Below are 20,766 nucleotides of genomic sequence, written 5' to 3'. Positions count from 1 at the left end.
CTAACTGGTCCTTTTTTATGCTCTTGATGCCCTCCCTAAGTTCACTGAGGTTCTCACTAAGTTCATTGAGCATCCTTATAAGCAGTATTTTGAACTCAGTATCTGTTAGGTTGCTTATCTCCCTTTCGCTTAGTTCTTTTATTGGGGTTTTGTTCTGTTCTTTCATTTGGGACCTGTTTCTTTGTCTCCTCATTTTGGCTGCCTCCCTGTGTTTGTTTCTGTGTATTACTTAATGAGAGGTATGGGGCTCGCTGAGACCCGGTGCTGCTCGTTTGAAAGAATTTAGGAAAAACCTGAAGCAGGATCCAAGACTGGCCAATCCTATGGTTAAGCAAGTGGCAACAGCTTATTGAAGTTGTGTGGGGCGGGGCGGGGCCTCAGGGAGTCAGCAGGGCGGGGCTACGAGTGTGAGCCAGGTTGCTGGAGTCCCAGATATGGCTTCTGTCTGCTGCCCGCCCCCGGGAAGGGCTCACCAAAGGAACAAAGGCCTCTGACAGCACGTTTGTCCCCGAGGAAGCCCCCTCTCCAGCTCTCGCTCCAGTGCCAAACAGCTCAGTTCTTCCCTGTGTGTCTCTGGTGCCCCTCGAGCTGCCTCCCCTCCGAGCTTAGAGGGAGAGAGTCCGATGAGTCCGTGCGCGGGCCCTTTAAGGAGCTGCCTGGGGCTCCAGCCGCTTCAGCTTCCCTGAGCCTCAGTTTCCGCTGGTTTTTCCAGCCAGAAGTTATGGGGATTCTCTTCCTGGCACTGGAACCCTGAGCGGGGCACCTGGTGTGGGACAGGGACCCCTCAGTCCTCAGGAAGGACCTTCCCAGCTGCGGGATCCTCCTGATTTTTATCCACCACGCTTGGGTGTGGGACCAGCCTGTCTCGCCGCTGCTCGCTCCGCCGCCGCGCCGCCGCCCCCCCTCGCGCCGCCGCCCCTCCTACCAGTCTGGATGTAGCTGCTTTTTTTTTTTTTCCTTAGTTCCGTAGTTGTACGACTTCCATTCAGCTTGATTTCAGGCGGTTTTGAATGATGGTTGTTCTGTAGTTTAGTTGTAACTTTGATGTGGTTGTGGGAGGACGCGATACCGCGTTTACCTACCCGCCATCTTGACCGGAAGTCTCAATGTGCGGCTTTTCAACCTAGGACTCTATGAAGGCAACAGAAAATATCTTTTGAGCTCTAAGGAAACATGGTAGAGGCATTGTCTGCATTTTTCTATTTCTCCTCTTGGAACTTATACAGAGCAAGAAGCTGAATGAAAAAAAAAATTCACAATTTCCATTTTCAGTGAATCCAGGAAACCCAGAAATACCTTAAACTACAAAATATATATACATGAAGCAACCAAGGCCAACGGAAGCAGGCAGAAGCTGATGGTAAATGATGACAGGCAACAAGAAGGGTGAGGAGGGCGTCAGCTGTGGTGCATTACAGAAAACACTTCCGGTAGGAGGGAGGCCTCTTCCTCAATGGCATCTGCAGTGAGCAAGAATGAATTCAGGGTGATCAACGTTGTCCCAACTTGCCTGGACCTTTTCTAGCTTTAGCACTGAAGGTACCATGCCCTAGGAACCTCTTTGAACATGGGCAAACTGGGATGTTGTTTACCCTAGATGAGAAGGAACAGGGTGTGACATTGTGGGGAGATGAGAAGGGCTTGGGGGCCACATAGATGTCAAACTACAGAAAGTACAGGCAAAATGCACCAACAAAAAGTGGGGCTACTCTCTTGGAAGGTAAGGAATGTGTCCCTTGGCAGTGGCTGGTGAAGAAACTGGAGGATCATGTTGGTAGAAGCCATTTAGAACCTTAACAGCAAAGGGCATGTGGTTGAATAGAGGCATAATTTGAAAAGGAAATAATCTGTTGCAACAGATAGTAATAGAGGAAGCCCATGAGCTATAGAGTTTGGCAGACTGGAACTCTTCAGTCCTTCCGTCTGCCCCCTAGTAACCTTTGCAAATAGCTGGTCCAGGAAAATTAAACTCATTCACACATGAGTAACAAAAAAAGGAGTTGGAAGAGTATGTTTACAGAGATACTATTGAACTATAGAAAAGCATAGGAAAATTTTTTCTGTAGATGAATGAAAGACATCAGAAAACTATTGCCAAGAAGCAGATAAAAATGTAACTTAACATTCCATGTATGAAAAAAGTGAATAAAGTAATAACAGTTATTAATAAAGGTACACACAGCAGAAATACAATGACTCAGGACTAGACAACAGATGATGAATAAATTAAAGGAGAAGGTGAAATGGGATTTGTCAGAATCATGAAGGAAATAAAAAAGACCAAATCATTTAGGAGTAAAGACTAAATTAGATAGAACACAAGAAGAATAGACATCATTGAGAGCACAGTAGGGGATGAGAGATATTTTTAAAAAGTGAATAAAATGAACAAAATACAGAGATAAAAAGAATTAGAGAGAAGTTGATAGGAATAAAACACAAGCAAACCTATGCATATGGAGTCTCCCAAGAAGAAAACCGAAATGAAAGAACAGAACACATATTTAAAAATAGAATTCAAGGAAACATTACTAAAAATAAAATAAGGGCCCTGGCCAGCTTGGCTCAGCAGTTAGAGCGTCGGCCTGCGGTCCAGAGAGACCCGGGTTCGGTTCCCGCTAAGGGGACAAGCTTCAAATGTACTGTGGTTTCAAATTGTTTGCTTATCGGTATGGCCAAGACAGTATTTCCAAGTCTTTCTTACTGGGTCCCTACTGACCCAAAGAGAATTTTCCAAAGATACTCTCTCATCCCAACTGCAATTAAACCAATGTACAATGGACAGTTTTCCCTACAAAATTTGAGAAGCATACATTTTACTTTAATGTTAATTTACTGTGAAAATGTTAATTTACTGTGCAAATATAGCAACCTGTCCACAACAAAAACAAACCATCTGAAGATTAACCAAGGTAAATAATGTATGGTTATAAAATTAGTACATAAATAAAAGGAAGGTTGAGATGATGAACAGTAAGGAAGAACTGAGGAAAGTTTGGATACCATATACATTGCATACTTTTTCTCTTTAAGTGAGAGCAATTTCAGAATGATCATTCAGAGGATATCTGGAATAATCACTGTGCCTCAGTATGGAATGATTCTGAGGCTAACAATAAAAGCGTAGTCCAATTCAACACGAGAGAGCCGTTCCACCTTGACAGAGTGCCCCAGATCTAATATCCACAGCATTAGCCACTGTGGGTTTTGGCGAACAAGACTGTGATGTAGCCGAAAGAGCACAGACGTTGAAGCCAAGCAGAGCTGGGCCCTCATCCTCACTGCAGTACGCACTAACTGTATGACAGGATCTAACAATACCTTCTTTCTAGGATTGTTAAGATTAGCAATAATGTGAATGAAGTACTTAGCAGAGTGCTGGACACAGAGCAAGTGCATGGTGAGTGATAGCTACTCATATTATTGCTATTTCATGGCAAGACATTTTGTTAGGGTTAAAAATCTCAGAGTAACAAAACATCCACAAATCTCAAACAGCCATCTGTTTTGAGCAACATTCATGCTATGAAACTCTAGCTCACTGGAGTGATTTGGATTCCCTCTTAAAACTCACCATAATGAGATTTGGCCTGCACCAGAGAAAAGCCATTAATGACCTAATTGTCAAATCAAATGGCCTGTTTTCAGTCATGTTCTTATTTATTTCCTCTGTGGCATGGGATGCTATTGACTATTCTTAATTCATTCATTTGGATTCCTCAGCAATGCTTTCTCTTGGTTCTTCTCTTGTTTCGATCCCTTTCCTGGGGTTAGGATTTTGGAGGGGACTTCCTGATCTCATCTTCCCTTAAGTTTATCGGGCAGAGTCAACATCATTCAGCAAATCTTTACTCAGCACCAAGTATACACTTGTCCTTCTTCAGGTATTGGGGTCACAAGTAAAATGAGATTGAACTGGTAGAAATGCCCAATGCTTACTGGATTGAATTCTCTCCTTCCAGGAAGTTATACCATTTGGCCCCTTGCAGGGGATGGGGCCGTGTAATGGGCTCTAGTCATGAGATGTGAATGCAAATGATGTGAACACAAATCATGGGCTAAAGCATTTAAGAGCCAGAACACCACCTCCTCTCTCTTCCCCCATGCTGCCATGACCCAGGAATGATGTGTTGACCTAACAGTTGCACACAGTGCAGATAGCCTGGGCCCATGATTGCCAGATGGAGGAAAATCTTGGTGACTTGCTTCAGACTTCGTATGATTGAGAAAAATACTCGTACTAAGCTGCTGAAATCTCAGTTTGTTATTGCATCCTATTCTATCCTATCCACCCTATCCTAATCTAGTACAGTAAGATATACTTGGAGGAAATGGGTAAATGGATACAGATAGCACCAGGAAAATGTGCAAAGTGCTATGATGGAGTAATCACAGGATGTTTTTGGTGCTTTGAGTAGGGGCAGTGAACTCCTTCGGAGTGGGGAGTCTTTTGGGAAGGTGTAAATTCCTAGTTTAATCCATTTCTTCCCATCCTTTCTTTCCATCCCTGGGCCCAACTGTAAGGAGATGGCAGGGGAGAGAAGGCCACTCCAAGCAGCGGTTTTCCTAGATTTCTGTGAACAGGAAACCGAAGACCAAGCATCTCCTTTTTCTCAGTCCAGGTCCCTGATACCTGGGGTTTTCTTTCAAACCATGATGCCTGAAATGACAAGATGAAACATTGAGGCTATATATCTTCATGGTTTTTAAATTAGCACAGCTCAGACCAAAGTCAGCTAGAGAAGCTAGCTATAGCTGAAAGATCTCTTGAATATACAATCTTAACTATTTTATGTATGTCTTATTCTTATTCCTGTATTCTTTATATTCTAAACACCTCACACATTTTTCTCCAGGTCTTCCAGTAAGGTAGAGATAATTGGAAAACATGCTGCCTCTGGTTACACTGTGTTCATTTACACTTGAGTTTTGTCATTATGGGCATACCTCATTTTATTGTGCTTTGCTCCATTGCACTTCACAGGTATTGAATATTTTCAAATTGAAGGTTTGTGGTAACCCTGTGTCGAGCAAGTCTTTTTGACACCATTTTTTCAACAGCGTTTTCTCACTTTGTGTCTCATTTTGATATTTCCTACCATATTTCAAACTTTTTCATTATTTTATTTTATGTTGCTCTGTGATCAGTGAGCTTTGAGGTTACTACTGTATTTGTTTTGGGGCCCCATGAACCGCACCCATGTATGACAGTGAACTTAATGGATAAGTGCTGTGTGTGTTCTGACCGCTCCATTGACCAGCCTTTCCCATACCTTTCTCCCTCAACGTGGGCCTCCCTATTCCCTGGAGTATGACAGTATTGAAATTAGGTCATTTAATAATCCCACAGTGGCCTCTAACTGTTCCAGTGGAAGGAAGAGCCACACATTTCTCACTGTAAATCAAAAGCTAGAAATGATTATGTTTAGTGAGGAAGGCATGTTGAAAGCTGAGATAGGTGAAGGCCAGGCTTCTTACACTAAACAATTAGCCAAGTTATGAGTAGAAAGAAAATGTTCTGGAAGGAAATTATAAGTCCTACGCCAGTGAAACAGCCTAATGCTGATATGGAAAAAGTATTAGTGGTCTGGATAGAAGATCAAAACAGCTACAACATTCCCTTAAGCCAAAGTCTAATCCAGAGCAAGACCCTAACGCTCTTCAATTCTACAAAGGCTGAGAGAGGTGAGGAAACTGCAAAAGAAAAGTTGAAAGGTAGTAGAGGTTGGTTCATGAGGTTTAAGGATAGGAACTGTCTCCATAACATACAAGTGCAAGGTGAAGCAGCAGGTGCTCATAGAAGCTGCAGAAGATTGCTCAGAAGATCTAGATAAGATAATTAAAAAAGGTGGCTACACTAAATGACAGATTTCCAGTGTAGACAAAACAGCCTCATATTGGAAGAAGATGCCATCTAAGACTTTCATAGCTAGAGAGAAGAAGTCAATGCCTGGCTTCAAAGCTTCAAAGGACAGGCTGCCTTTCTTGTTAGGGGCTAATACAGCTGGTAATTTTAAGTTGAAGCCAATGCTCACTTACCATTCTGAGAGTCTTAGGATCCATAAGAATTATGCTATACCTACTCTGCGTATATCCTATAAATGGATGACAGCACGTCTGTTTGCAACCTGGTTTACTGAATATTGAAAGGCTGCTCTTGAGAACTGTTCAGAAAAAGATTCCTTTCAAAGTATTACTGCTCATTGACAATGAAGCTGGTAACTCACAAGCTTTAATGGAGATATATACAAGATTAATATTGTTTTCATGCCTGATAACACGACATCCATTCTGCAGCCCATGGGTCAAGAAGTAATTTCAGGTTTCAAGTCTTATTATTTAAGAAATACATTTTATAAGGCTCTACTTGCCAAAGATGGGGATTCCTCTGAAAAACCAGGGCAAAGTAGATTGAAAACCTTTGGGAAAGAATTCACCACCATTAAGAACATTTGTGATTCATGGGAAGAGGTCCAAATATCAACATTAACAGGAATTAGGAAGAAGTTCATTCCAATCCTCATGAATGACTTTGAGGGTGTTCAAGACTTCAGTGGAGGAAGTAACCGCATATGTGATGGAAACAGCAAGGGAATAGAGTTCCAAGTGGAGCCTGAAGATGTGGCTGGATTGCTGCAGTCTCATGATAAACCTTCAGTGGATGAGGAGTTGCTTCTTATAGGTGAACAAAGAAAGTGGCTTCTTGAGATGGAATCTGCTCCTGGTGAAGATGCTGTGAAGATTGTTGAAATGACAACAAAGGATTTGGAGTATTACAGGAACTGGGTTGATACAGCAGTGACAGGGTTTGAGAGGATTGACTTCAGTTTTGAAAGAAGTTCTATTGTAGGTAAAATGCTATCAAACAGCATCACATGCTACAGAGAAATTTTTTGTGAAAGGAAGAGTCAACTGATGTGGCAGACTTCCTTGTTGTCTTATTTTAAACTTTTCACAGCCCCCTCAGCCTTCAACAACCACCACTCTGATCAGTCAGCAACCATCCACATTAAGACAAGACCCCCCACCAGCAAAAGGATATGACTCACTGAAAACTCAGATGATGGTTAACATTTTTTAGCATTAAAATAGCTTAAAATAAGGTATACATGTTGCTCTTTAGACATAACACTATTGCACACTTCATGGACTACAGTATAGTGTAAACATAATTTTTATATGCACTGGGAAACTAAAAAAAAAATTATGTGACTTGCTTCATTACGATATTTGCTTTGTTACGATGGTCAGGAACCTAGCAGCCATATCTCTGTGGTATGCCTGCCTGTGCAATGCCATTCCCATATGGTTTGCCTCTTATTATTAGAGAAAATGTTAGTTTAGCCCTAACCTCATTTGCTACCTCTACTTGGTCAGAGTCCTTCCGGTATTTTGTTAAGTTCAGTTTTTAAAGTTAAAAACATGTGAGTCATCCTACAGTTGCACTTTTTTAGTTTGTTCTCATTTTCTTTTTCTCTCCTCAAGGTGTGGCTGTCCTGGAATTTCTCCTGAATGTGTTAATTTAACTCTTTGATGCCTTCTGTTCTTCCTACATCCTGGACATCTCCAATATTTCTCCTCTGGTCAACACTTTCCACGAAACTGCAGGTAATATGGGTGAGGGGACACTTGAGATGATTATAGATCTAGTGTTATTTATCCAGGTGAACAAGTTAAAATATTATTCCATACAGAGCATGGGCATGAAACACCATGAAAAGTGTTAAAAGAACTATAAATAATTTGGTTCTGAGGAAGCATATATGAAGACAGAGATGTCATTTTTTTTTCTTTTATCCTCACCTGAGGACTTTTTTGCATTTATCTTCAGACAGAGCAGGAGGGAGAGATGGAGGAAGAGAGAGAGAGAGAAATATCGACGTGAGAGAGACACAATGAGTGGTTGCTACCCACACGTCTCCAACTGGGGCCGGGGACAAACTGCAACTGAGGTACATGCCCTCAGCAGGAACCAAACCAGGACTCTCCAGTCCGTGGGCCAGTGCTCTAACCACTGAACAAAACTGGCCAGGGCTGTCTTCATGTCTTGATCCTGGATGTTGGGACTAGTCTTGTTAAGTGTCAGTCGAGTTACAACTTACACTTGGATCCTAAGAGTTTTTAAGAGTTGATGTATAATGTTTATGCCCAAGACAAACAAAGATTCCACCAACTGGACCATCAATCTAAGTCAAAGTATATTAGAAGAAAGTCTAGATTCACCAGAAAGATCGACTATAAACACCGAACTTAAAAGGCCCCAGTGGGATGCAGGTCAAAGTCACAGAACCATTAGAGCAAGGCCAGGTAGAGATCAACTAAGGGGCATGGCTGAGGTCCAGAGTGAGAGCTCTATAAACTAGGGTGTCTTCACAAACTGATGGGTTTGAGAAGGAGCTGGTTGTGTTATAGGCTTAGGGCAGGACATATAGCAGAAAAGGATTCACAGAGAGAGAGAGAGAGAGAGAGAGAGAGATCATGTACATCATGGAGAATTTTTGGCTAAGGAATTGGTAACTTATTTTATAGGCCATGCAGAGTAAATAAAGGATTTTAAACAGGAATGATAAATGCTGAGATTTGCACACATGGGAGCCTTCAAGCAACAGTGTGGAGGCTGGACTGATGGAGAATGAGAGAGAAGTCAGGAGGCTCCCTAGTTAAGGGCCTACTGTTGTTGTTCAGGTGAGAGGAGAGGGGCCTGACTAGGGAAGGCAGTAGGTTAGTGAGCACTGGACATTTACCCGAGGGTGGGCAAATTTAGAAGGTAGACTCCAGAGCACCTTTGTGGTATTGTATGTATGATATGAGGGAAGGGGGAGGGGTCAAAGTTGACTTGCTGATGGTAGGTGAATGCTGATGTTAGCAGCAGAGGTAGGAAGGTCCAAAGAAGAAGGTTTCATGAAAAAGATGTTGATTTAGTTTTAGACACTATGCTTTTGGGGTTTTCACAGAATATTTAAGCGCAGAAATGACCAGTCCATTGGAGCTACAAACCAGAAGCTACAGGAAAGAAGAACTAGAGATAGCTTAGACATTCTTTCGGAGAAGGCAGGCTCTCACCCGAGAAAGGATAGACAGTAACAAGTGGGCTGAAGATACATCTTCTCATTTTAGGTGAAAGACATGCACACACCTGGAAGAAAGAGAGAACGCATGGTGTCAAGGCTAGAGTGGATGGATTGCTCTTGAATAGGAGGCGGTACCTGAATCCACCGAGTCTGGACAGGCCCAGAGGGGCATAGAGATAGCTGTAGACTGTTTAAGAGGTATTGGGACAAAAGTTGAGGGTATTCACCTTCACATTGTCTTGGCAAAGTAAGAGATACTGTTTTCTACTATGCATTAGAGCAGGGTTGGCAAATGGTTTTTCTGAAAGGCAAGATAGCCAGTAGCTTAGACTTTGTGGGCAAGATGTTCTCTATTATACCTCTGTCCTCTGCCATTTAGCAGGAAAGCAGCCATAAACATTACCTTAAAATAATTCTGTGTTTCTCCTGCCTCCCAGCCAGCACACACCCTGGCCTGCCCATCTTCCCTCCCATGCCCTGCCCTCACCCGTCTCCCTCTCAGAACCTTCCCGCGGTGAGTTCGGACCTTGCTGCTCCAGCCTCCAGGCATGTCCCATCCTGCCAGCCTGTGACCAGCAGCAGTGAAAAAAGAATCACATGTTTTCTTGTCTGGTACACACTTTGAGGTGAGCAAAAACTTTTTAATTTGAACCGTGAAGGAAACTGTGCACATCCAGGCTGGCTGATTTGGCAAACAGATTGGTGCCAAGTTCTGGGAGGTGATCAGTGATGAACATGGGATCAACCCCGCTGGCACCTACCATGGGGACAACCTGCAGCTGGATCGCATCTCCATGTACTACAAGGAAGCCACAGGTGGAAAATATGTTCCTCATATTATGTTGGTGGGTCTAAAACCCAGGATCATGGACTCTGTTCGCTCAGGTCCTTTTGGCCAGATCTTCAACCAGACAACTTTGCTTTTGGTCAGTCTGGGCAGGCAACAACTGGACCAAGGGTCGCTATCCAGAGTGAGCTGAACGGGTTGACTGGGTCCTGGATGTACGCAGAAGGAGGTTGAGGGCTGTGACTGCCCACTCCTGACTACATCATGAACACCTTCAGGGTTGTACCCTCACCCAAAGTATCTGACGCTATGGTTGAGCCCTGAAACACCCCCCTCCACCTCTGTTTATCAGTTGGTAGAAAATACTGATGAGACTTACAAGGCCCTTTATGACATCTGCTTTCACACCCTCAAGCTGACCATGCCAACCTACAGAGACCTGAACCACCACGTCTCAGCCACCATGAGCAATATCACCACCTGCCTCTGTTTCCGTGGCCAGTTCGATGCTGACCTCCACAAGTTGGCAGTCAACATGGTGTCCTTCCTGTGCGTCCAATTTGTCGTGTCTGGCTTTGTTTCTCTAACCAGCCAGGGAAGCCAGCGGTATCAGGCCCTCACTCTGCCCAAACTCACCCAGCAGGTATTTGATTCTAAGAACACGATGACTGCCTGTGATCCCCAGCAGGACCAGTACCTCACCGTGGCTGCTCTCTTCTGTGGACAGATGTTCATGAAGGCAGATGCTCAACGTGCAAAACAAGAATAGCAACTACTTTGTGGACTAGATCCCCAACGATGTCAAGACAGCTGTCTGCAACATCCCGTCCCATGGCCTGAAGATGGTGGTCACCTTCATCAGCAATAGCACAGCCATCCAGGAGCAGTTCAAGTGCATCTCAGAGCAGTTCACTACCATGTTCTACCAGAAAGCCTGCCTCCACCGGTACATGGGCTAGGGCATGGATGAGATGGAGTTCACTGAGGCTGAGAGCAACATGAACAACCTCCACAACCTCGTCTCTGAGTACCAGCAGTACCAGGATGCCACCACAGAAGAGGAGGAGGATTTTGGTGAGGAGGCCACAGGCCACACCCATCATTCAAGCTTCTTAATTCCCTCAGCCTTCTTCCTCAACTGCCCCTTTTCTCTCACTCAGAATTTGCATCTTCTGCCTCTATCTTTTTTTGTTTAGAGAGGTTTCTAGAACAGTGCCTGGCACATAATAGTCACTCAGTACAGATTTGTTGTTTGATGACTGTTTCCTCTCTTTTTCCACTTTGGGAAACCTAGATTTCTGCCATTCTGGGTAACCTTATATTTCCTTCTAGTGCCTACTACTCCCATCTGTCCAATGAATAGTTCCTTCTATGTGTTCAAGATAATTCTCTGAGAAGCTGGGTCTCATCCAGATCCATTTATTTAATTAATTAATTTTTATTTTTATTTTTTTTAATCCTCACCTGAGGATACGGTTTTCATTATTATAGTGAGAGAGGAAGAAAAAAGGAGAGAGAGAGAGAGAGAGAGAGAGAGAGAGAGGGAGAGAGAGAGAGAGAGACATCGATAGGTTGCCTTCTATATGCACCCTGACTGGGGATTAGACCTGTGACGCTTTGGTGCATTGGATGATGCTCTGATCAACTGGAACACCCAGCCAGGGCATACAGATTCCATTTAGAACTGTGTGCTCAAACACCATCCTAAGCCCATGCGGTAGCCAAGAGGAAAGGGGATCATGATAACTCTTGCAGGTAGTAATCCCTACAAGGAGCCAGTGGGTCACTCATTCAAGAGCAGTTTTGGAGAGTGGGATTCAGGCTATTAATGTCCTAATTTCCAGATATTTCCCCCTGCTCCTCTCTCAGTTTTGGGGGATATGTTAACAATATTGTCTCCATTTTCAGTCTCCCTCCAAGCACTGTCTTGAACTCTGTTTCCTTTGCAGGGTCTGCCCCTCTCTGTCACGTAGGATCCTTCTCTCTTCTACTCCCCTCCCCCCCCCACATTGATTTCTTCCTTTCTCTGGCTGGGGGAGGGGTAGAGGGGATAGAGACCAGCCTTGGTCCCTAAGCCTCCAGAAAGGCCCTCCGCACTTCACCTTTTCTTACCCCAAAAGTAATATCAGTCGTGTATGTGTATGAAAAAGGGTGTATGGCCACCTAAATGCTGGAGCCACTCCCTGGAGGAGAGGGGACAGAACACTCCCCGTCTGGTGGCAGCATCTCATCTTGTCTTCTTTTGCTGTTGTGTCCTTGGCTTTGTCTTACTATCTTACTCTTCAAATTTCTGTTTTGTGTTGAACTTGCTCTTTTTTTCTCAGATGGAAAAAAATGACATTGCCCAAGAGCCAAAAATAAATGGGAATTGAAAAAGAATGCTGTGTTCCGACAAAACTTTATTTGTGAAAGTGGTAGTGGGCTGAATTTGGTCTGCAAGCCATAGCTTGCTGACCCCAGTACTATTGGAAGGTTGGGGCTTGAGCTCCGGTGTGAATGCTGGAGGTTTGGAAGAGTCTTTGTGGGAAACAGGAAAGAGTGGGTGATGACAAGGAGAAGTACACAGACAGAGCTGAGGGTCCAGAGGACATTGGGCAGAATGTGCTGCTGGTGGCCCCATTTGCATTGGTTTTCAAGCCTCTAACAATTCTGAGTTACTTCCTCCCCTGTGATTTGAGAGCGCTGCTTCCATTTTATGGCTCATCATAGGTGTCTCTCCCCCTTAGACTATGGACATTTTGAGGGAACAGCCCTTGTCTAATTTTTTTTAATAGCCTAACATTTCTCACTTTCCAGCTAATAACCCTATCTTGTAGCCATAGGCATTTGCCTGTCACCTCACTGAGACACAGTGGGAGCCCTTTCCGGGACTTGAGCCCAAATTGCCAGTCCTGTCTCACTTCACATTGACTCCACCCAGGCCCATCTTGTCCTTTGAGCACTGGTGACTAATGCGGTGACTGTGGCTGGTCAGAGAAGATGAAGTCATGCAGCAATTATGGCTCCACACACACGCATCCACTGTTTTATCTGCTTTCTCCCCCATCTTCCTGTCTTTGGAACAAAAAAATGCTCTGACTTCACATGGCCAACACAGCTGGCCAGCTGGCTGCAAACACAGAAGTGAATGAAGTCAGCGAAGGGGTGAGTCACTGCGCAACAGTGTCCTTTACACCCCATCCCTGCCCCCCACCTCCTCCAGATGGGGATTTACTGCTTGGGAAGGAGCGCTTTGCCCCATCTCCCAGGACGACGTGCAGGAAAGAGCCTTTTGGGGGTGGAAGTAACTTACTTGGCAAATGGGTTGTTCATGCATGCTCCATCTAGCTGAGTGATGAGATGGTAGGATTTAACAGACAATTCGCTGAGTGGCTTAGTGGTATTTAAATCCTCTAGAAAAAGGACATACAACATACAATTCAAGACCCAGATCCGTACAATTTAGTTATAGCCTAATAGTATTTCCTGAGTCACAACACCAAGTGAATCTATAACCAGGAGATCTCATAGGAACCAATGATAATCTTCGTCCCTGCTGCTATTGTCCATAGTAATTCACAAACCACCATGCAAATCCGCATCCTTGCAGGGCACAGGACATTGCCTGATCATCTAAATTCAGGCTGTTAGTTTTTACCATGATGAATTTTTTATTTGGATCAATGTTGGCAGGGATTTAAAATCTATTATCCATAACAATAATATCAATGATAATATTAATAGACATATTGTTTTCTCACGGTGCTTTCTGCTGTTCTGTTATAAATTTCTCCTCTCTTAAGGATGATGCTGTTCAGAATATGAGAAGCTTAGACTGGCTGAAACCCACTGACTGCGTTTCCTGCTTTTCTTGCCCTCGGCCAACCTTCTGTAATCATCACCCTTCCATCTCCCTCTTTCAAAGTTCTCTTTCCTCTTCTTTGTAACAAGCCTCCCAGGGGACTGCTCTTGGATTCTCAGGCCGAGGAGGAGGAGAGAGACCAGACTAAATCTGGAGGAGCAGCTGCTGGTCCACCCTGCTGCCAAGGCTTGGCACCAGGTTCCTGGGGAAGCAGTGGGCACCTGGTTCACACAGGACCAGCACAGCTGGTCCAGCTTTTGACTGGCAGAGCGTGGCTTCCTTCGTCACCAAAGTGACTGTCCCTGTGATCTCGCTACAGCCTGCTGAAACCGAGAAGGACACGGTGAAAGCAGGTCACGTTTCACTAACGAACAATGGGCACTTTGCACACAGGGAGGCTTTGATCTGAGAGCTAAAAAGTCCTTCTGTTGTACAGGATGTTGGCTGAGGCAGGCAGCAGCAAGAAGCATTGGGAAGGATCATTTCTCCCAGAAAGTCCGGCAAGAGCGGGCACCAGATGATACTTGCCGTCAGGGTCTCCCTTCTCAGGGGCCTCTGGGGAGAGAGCAATGTGTGTGTGGAAGTCTCTAGTTGATGCTATACTTGGACCATCCCCCAAATGAGCCCATTTCTTCTATATTGAACTTAAATGTGTCTTCCACTGATCGGTTTCATTTCTGCCTTATGGGTTTCTATAGAACAATTCTACTTCAGGAAGAGGATGTCGAGGTGAGAGCCTTCCATATATTTGAAGACCACTCTCATGTCTTACAGGAAACGGTAAGAGGGCATCTTTCAAGAAATTAAAAATATAAACGAATAAAATAGTAAATAAATTTATAAATAAATAAAATGAGATAAATTGCTCTCATAATGTACTAAGTGATGCATTCCTCCTGCACAGTGACCTCAAAGGTTCTATGAAATGTCTTGTCTCTTCCCCTATGCATTGAGCAGAATTGTAGGTTTGTACAATGGAAAAGACCCCAGAGATCATCTTTCCTGAGCCCTCATTTCACAGATTGGGAAGTGGAGGCTGACAGAGGCCAAGTCACACAGTTGTTCAGAGCAGATTGGAACCCAAGCCGGTCCGGGCTTGTGGCTCTGTGCCACGTTGCCCTCATGATGTCTGCAGCCACGTGCAGGAGTGACCGTGGCTCCGTGCCAGGCAGGGTGCGAATGATCCCCCCCCCCCTTTAAGTGCACAGAGCTTCATCATCTCACCTTCTTTTCCCCACAGCCTGCTCTCAGAGGATGACCTGATCTGACACTATGTGTGAAGCTCAGCCAATGCACTTTTATTCTTGTATTTGAATTATTTCCTCTCACTTTTCTTGGAGGGGTGTTGGGCAAGGAATTGAGGCCTCATAAAGCAGACGAGGGAGGTGCTTTTAGGGAGAGGGGAAAGGGGGAATGACCATATAAGGAAAAAGTCTCCCTAGGGTAAGGATGGGGGATCCCCACATCTGTGAGGACAGCCAGGGCCAGAGGAACAGGCATGTCCCCTCCATGTGAACACTATGGGAATGGCTGAGAGTCAGGAGATGCACCTCATGGAAGGAAACCAGTGCAAGCAAATTAATGCTCACAAGGTGGATATGCCAGGAGGCAGGTGGATTCATAGCAGTAAAAATATAAGCACCTGGTTCCAGTCCACAGACACAAATAACAGGGCAACGTGGCTGCCGAGCGGCCACCGCACCTGAGCTCGTGCCCCAGGCAGAGGGAGATACCTGCCCGAGCGCGGGCATCTGAGCGGACTACGCAGTAGAGAAGCATGTGAAGAGACGGGCAGAGCCCCGGGTAGGAGGAGATGTCTGGAAACCCACGGGGAAAAGGTAGGGGGACATGATTTAAAACCTAACGTGGAAAGGCTTTGAGCCCTGGTATCTACAGATGTACTGTGTGCCTAGGAAGGTGTTTGTATGGCCGTTCTTGGTTAGGCTCGGAAGAAGTGGGGAATGCAGTGTTTCAGAGAGAAAAACGCCACTGTTCTCAAATCGTGCCCTTGCTCTTGGGTCAGAAGCTTGTTCAGGCTACTCCCAGCAGATTAACTGACCTAGTGGCACACCGCTGTCAGGACGGGCCCAGGGGCAGTCAGAGCTCTGGGGGTTCAGAGGAACAAGGCTGAGGAAGGCAGGGACCGATTCCACATTAGGTGCTGGTAACACTTCACACTTTCTTCCCTCCTTCTTTCGCCTTATCAAGACACATCTCTCCAATGTACATATTCCTGTGGACCTAGCTTTTTAAAGGAACCAATCAATTAATTTTGCAGGAACATTGTGCTTAACTAGATTATACCATCATTATTAGACAGAAATCATTTGACACAGGAGTGAATTTACCCAAAGGAGTGGGAAAGCTGTGTATCAGGCGTGTGTGGGGGAGAGAGAGGCTTCATCAGCATGAAAACCGATCCCTCCATAAGAGTTGGAGGTAGAAGGCTGACGATGTGTTAAGGGTCCCTCTACGCATGCCCCTTCAATTCCTGCCATTCTCTCTACCCCATCACAAAGTCGTTGCCCTCTGTAGAGTTATTCTGCATTGCTAAGGGCTTTCAGGAGCCCTCGACTCCACAACCACCTTATTTTCCCTAATCAATTACATCGAAATCAGTGGATTATGTTTTCTTTTTGGTTGGAATTTGTTATTTTGAAATCAGTTGACATTTACTTCCATGAAAGACGGTGAAGGGATTAGCCAAAGAACATATATGCATAATCCATGGACACAGACAGCAGTGTGTGATGGGGGCTGGGTGGAAAGGAGCAAAGATTCGGGAAGATGGGGGCATATTGTCAACAGTAAACATAAAGCAAAAAAGTTTTCTGAGACTACATCTTTCCCTTTGCTTTTTTTTTTTTTTTTATCCTCACCCGAGGATATTTTCCCATTTTTTGTACATATAGAGTGGGAGGGAGAGAGAGGAAGGGAGAGAGAGAGAGAAACATCGATGTGAAGGGACACATCGAGTGGCTGCCACCCGCACGACCAACCAGGGCCGGGGACAAACCGCAACCGAGGCACGTGCCCTTAGCGGGAACCGAACCCGGGTCTCTCCGGACCGCAGGCCAACGCTCTAACCGATGAGCCAAACTGGCCAGGGCTCCCTTTGCTATTTTTTAACACTTTGAGTCAACTCATTGGGTCACCAGTGACGGCCAGTTTTGCTCCTTACTTTTCCTTTTCATTTGAACTCTGCTCCTCCTTCTAAACCTTCCTGGTGGATTCAGGCCCTTTACATCCAAAATGTCCTTATTTTTCTACCCTTTGGTGGGCCACAAGCATTGCTGTTTTAGATTCCAAGTTGATAAATGCCAATTCTTTTTCTTACGGTTTTCTCAGAGAGGTTGGGAGGCGTGTGAGTTGGTGCTGAGCTCTGCCCACAGATTTCACTGTGTTTCCACTTGAAACATCTCATTTCACATTTCATCTACCATATGACATTGACTTTGTCCATGTTTTCATACCTTTTTTTGGTGTCTTTCATAATTATTTTATTTATTTTTGCTTCACTATGGTTAGAAAGTTTGCGCTGGGATTTCAACCTTTATCCGTGTTTTGCAATTTATGTATTTTTTTTATTGTTTTGTAATTGGTATTTTTACTTCTGTTGCAATCCACAATTGCACAAATGCTTCTTCCTGCCCTCAAGACATAGGTTTGTTAATTACTTAGATTTGCTTATTTACTCATTTCTTCTGCATCTTCATTGGAGAATCTATGGGTTCGAATGGGTGTGTAGATGGTAGTCCCCCAAAGCCTTCCTTGTCCATTTTTTTAAATTGATTTTTTAGAAACAGAGGGTGAGAGAGAGAAACATCTATGTGAGAGAGAAACATCTATTGGCTGCCTCCTGCATGCCCCTTATTGGAGATCAAGTCTGCAACCCGGGCATGTGCCCTGACTGGGAATCAACCGTGACCTCTCAGTCCATGGGATAATGCTCAGTTCACTGAGCCACACCAGCTGGGCTCCTTGTTCATTTTTGACTTGCTGGTCAGTTTCTCCCTTGTTCTTCCTTCACCATGGTTCTGCTTGGCTCAGGTCTCCCTGCCAGAGAGGCTGGGGACAATTTGAGAAGACTCTTGAATCTCTCCCATGGTGACAACACCCTGGACAGAGCTTGTTTCATTTTTGTTGTGAAGTGGGCAGCAGGTGGGGGGAGGCAGAGCAGAGCCAGGTGCCCCTCTGCCCCGAGCTCCAGTCCCACTTTGTGAACAAAATTGTTCTTCACTTCATGAGCCTGGGAGACTTGCTCAGAAAACCTGAAGCATTTATTGTTTTTGTCTCTCCTCTGTTAATCAAAACGTGGTCTGTAGTCACATCTCCAATCAGCTTGAAGTTCTTTCAAACATAAAGAGTGTCTCCCGTGTCCCCAGCATCCAGCACAGCACAGAGTCTGGAACATAAGTAGCTGTGAATATATATTGCTGAACAAATTGATTAGCATTTTCCCCAATTCTATATATGGTAGGCATTCAATAACTTTATTAATAGTCACTAATAACATATTTAAAAAGTAGCTCCATACTTTTCTGGTTTATGTAAACCCTATCCATTTTTTCTCAATTACATCTAATTATTAGTTCTTTTTTTTTTTTTTAATTCCTCACCTGAGGATATTTTTTCCATGGATTTTTAGATAGAGTGGGAGGGAGGAAGGGGGGAGAGAGAGAGAGAAACATTGATGTGAGAGACACATCGATTGGTTGCCTCCAGCACTGCCCAAGACCAGGGCTAGGGATTGAACCTGCAACCACGTACATTCCCTTGACCGGGAATTGAACCCGTGACCCTTAGGTCCACAGGCTGATACTCTTAATGCTGAGCCAAACCAGGGCATATATCTAATCCTTGATTTTGTCTTTTGTAAGCAAATATATATAAATTAAAAAAAACGGGGATTGTTGAGTTTTCCTGAGCAGAGCTTCGGCTAGACTGCAAGGGTAGCAAACACATGGAGGGTGTATTCACTGACACCCCTGGTCCGGTGACTGTCAGCTCTGAGGCTGTGAAGGAGACAGATGGGAATCATCCGTTTATTTGATCTGTGCAGAGAACCAGCTTCCCTTGAAGCTTCTCTGGCGTGGGCCCTACAGTGATCGGCAGACAAAGCAGCTCACTGCTAGATCTCCAGTCCCTGTCCTTCTGCCTGGACACAGAAAAGGGACCGCTTTCTCTCTTATCTGGATGGCAGGTAATTCCTGCCAACCCCGTATTATCCTTGGCAATATAAGATTATTTGGATATACATTCATAATAAGGTGAATACTTTAAGTGGTGTTTCCAAGAATTATTCGCTGAAAGCTAGAGGGAGTACCATTCAGTGATTTTGAGTGACTCTGTTAATAGAGCAATATTCCTGCGCTTAAAGTGGTGGCATAGCAGTCCTTCTTTTCTTTCTTTTTAAAATATGTTTTTATTGATTTTTTAGAGAGAGAGGAAGGTAGAGAGAGACAAAAACATCTGTGTGAAAGAGAAACATCGTTGAGCTGCCTCCTACACACCTCCCGCTGGAGATCAAGCCTGAAACCCAGGCATGTGCCCTGACCGGGAATGGAACCGGGACCTCTCGGTCCATGGGATGGTGCTCAATCCACCGAGCCACACTGGCCCCCCCAGTCCTTCTCATCTTTTAGTCTATGACTCTCCTCACTTTCTCTCTGGCACTTCCCCAATAAAGTGCTACCTAGAGCAAAATGTGAAACATGTAATCTTGGATCGCTTGCAAAATTAAATGGCAAGTTACGCCAATAGGGACATCTGAAGAATTTTGGGTGGTAAGAATAGAATTTTGGGTTCTAAGAATAACAGGGAAAGAATGAACAAGTACATGGAGTACCTGGCACATAGTAGGAGCTGTCTAGATACACGTGGATGCTGAGCACACAAGCACAACACCAAAGCCGAGGGCGCGCACACAGGGGACCCCATCTGAGTGCCCCCCGGTGCAAAGTGCGGGTGCAGAAGTCGCCCCGATGGACTCCGTGTGTGCTTCTGAAATGCACAGCAAACCTTCCAGAATGCAACAGAGCTGACTGGGCGTGATGTGACATATGACATGCTTGTAGCTGTTCAAGTGACACATCAGCTTCAGAACATGGGCATTGTGTTTTGGTCAAGCTCTTATTCTTCTTTGTATGAAATGTTTTTTACCTTTGAGATTTAGAAAAATAATTGTTTGTTTGTTTGTTTATTTATTACCAAAAAGAGCATTGGAATGAAACAATTAACCAAGGATCCCCTTAATTTTCCTTGTGCTCACACACTGAATCTAGGCTTTTTTTCCCCTTCTTCTTCTTTTGTTCTCAGGATGAAGTCATTTAAAAATCAAGTGAAAACAAACTTCTTTTATTTTTTCTGGGAAAAGGGTGAATCCCTCATTCCAACATTGTGGTTCTTTGATTAGTGGAAGATGCTCTCATTATCCTGCCAACCACTGGGTGTGTTCACTCAAAATTAACCGACCACATTAAAAAATAAGAAGCATCGTCCTCATCATTGCGGAGGGCTCAGGTCTTGACCCAGTGCCTCAAGGATCAGTCAAGTTGCACTCATTTAGAGGGAGTTCTGAGTCAAAGGGTCCTCATTTAACATGCCCACATTCAGTTCTTTAGAATCCAGCTTGGTATCATTAGCTGAGTCTTCCCGCTCCGTCTCGAGGGACAGAGACAGACTCTTAAGCAGCATCTGTCCTAATTGCCTTGTTTGTGTTAATATCTCCCAAACTTTACCTTATTTGGAAAGGTTCCTTTTTCTGTGTTCTGCACCCAGCCCCAAGAATGGTCTGAACTCACCTGTCGGATCCTTCCTGAACCTGACCTTGCGCAACAGCTTTGTCCTTAGGAGTCTTCAGCTGTGACTGCAGAACACCATAAAAGTGGACTGAAAAACTTAGCCTGGCCCTAAACTTCCCTTTCCGTTATCATGTTCCACTGCTGTCTTTCAAGCGTGACTATTTTTCCCGTCTTGGCCCTAAGCATTCTCCTCTCTGCCTTGGCTCCTGGGGGGGAACTCTACATAGAAGGTCTTCTCCCAGCTCCGCCTGTGTGAATTTTCAC

At 44.6% G+C, this 20,766-nt stretch overlaps 1 pseudogene; it reads left to right on the top strand.

Moving 5' to 3' along the window:
* The first annotated feature begins 6,300 nt into the window (after positions 1-6,300).
* On the top strand, positions 6,301-11,054 carry LOC118626236 (annotated as a pseudogene).
* Positions 11,055-20,766: the final 9,712 nt, after the last annotated feature.

This window comes from Molossus molossus, unplaced genomic scaffold (genome assembly GCF_014108415.1).
Source record: "Molossus molossus isolate mMolMol1 unplaced genomic scaffold, mMolMol1.p scaffold_m16_p_12, whole genome shotgun sequence".
Lineage (NCBI taxonomy): Eukaryota > Metazoa > Chordata > Mammalia > Chiroptera > Molossidae > Molossus > Molossus molossus.
Note: the sequence above shows the minus strand (reverse complement) of the source record. Positions and strands in the feature narration are given on the sequence as shown.